An 804-nucleotide genomic window follows, 5' to 3' on the forward strand; every position below is an offset into this window, starting at 1 on the left:
CCAAGGTGCTCCAGAGTCACTTGGAATCCACAGGCACTGATTCCTGGGTAAACATCCAGGAACCGGGACACCGTTCACGCTGGCAGTCCACAGCCAGGAATAGGCACCCGTTCCCGGGTATGGGTACAGCGACAAGGCCACCTTCAGCCGGAGGTCCTCACTCACAAACAGACGCTCATTCCTGGGTGGACATTCAGGAAAAGGATCCAGTCCGCCTGGAAGTCCCTAGCCAGGATCAGACGCTCTCCCGTCCAAGTCCTAAGCGGGCCCTGCCAAGCCTGGCTTCCGAGATCAGGCGAGATCGGGCAGTCCCAGGCCGGAATGGCCGTAAGCTGCCTTTGCACACCCCAGACGGGCCTTCAAAACATGATGTAACATTTACACAGCACCGTGTACAGGATAGGGAGAAAAAGAAGCAGCAGCAGCAGAAGCAGCAGCAGCAGCGCCCCCTGCTGTTTCCTAAAGAGACGTTCAAAAGATCTCCTTTCACCGAAGCGCCCTCTGCTGTTTTTCGAAGGCGAAGCGAAAAGGGCTTACATCACCGGGTATTCCCAGGCGGTCACCCGTCCAAGTACTAACCAGGCCCTGCTCTGCTTAGCTTCCGAGATCGGACGAGATCGGGGGCTCCCAGAGCGGTGTGGCTGTAAGTCGCTCAGGCACCCCCAAACGGCCCTTCAAAAGATGTTCTACGGCAAATTGACAAAAAACGTATTCTGCCCATAATGTCCAAGGTGCTCCAGAGTCACTTGGAATCCACAGGCACTGATTCCTGGGTAAACATCCAGGAACCGGGACACCGTTCAC

General features: G+C 56.2%; 1 non-coding gene across 1 annotated transcript; it reads right to left on the reverse strand.

Moving 5' to 3' along the window:
* Nucleotides 1-530: 530 nt before the first annotated feature.
* Nucleotides 531-649, reverse strand: LOC123965343. Its single transcript, XR_006823684.1, has one exon. It is a non-coding gene; the product is annotated as a 5S ribosomal RNA (ribosomal RNA).
* Nucleotides 650-804: the final 155 nt, after the last annotated feature.

The sequence above is a fragment of the Micropterus dolomieu genome, unplaced genomic scaffold (genome assembly GCF_021292245.1).
Source record: "Micropterus dolomieu isolate WLL.071019.BEF.003 ecotype Adirondacks unplaced genomic scaffold, ASM2129224v1 contig_9332, whole genome shotgun sequence".
In the NCBI taxonomy this organism is placed as follows: Eukaryota; Metazoa; Chordata; class Actinopteri; order Centrarchiformes; family Centrarchidae; genus Micropterus; species Micropterus dolomieu.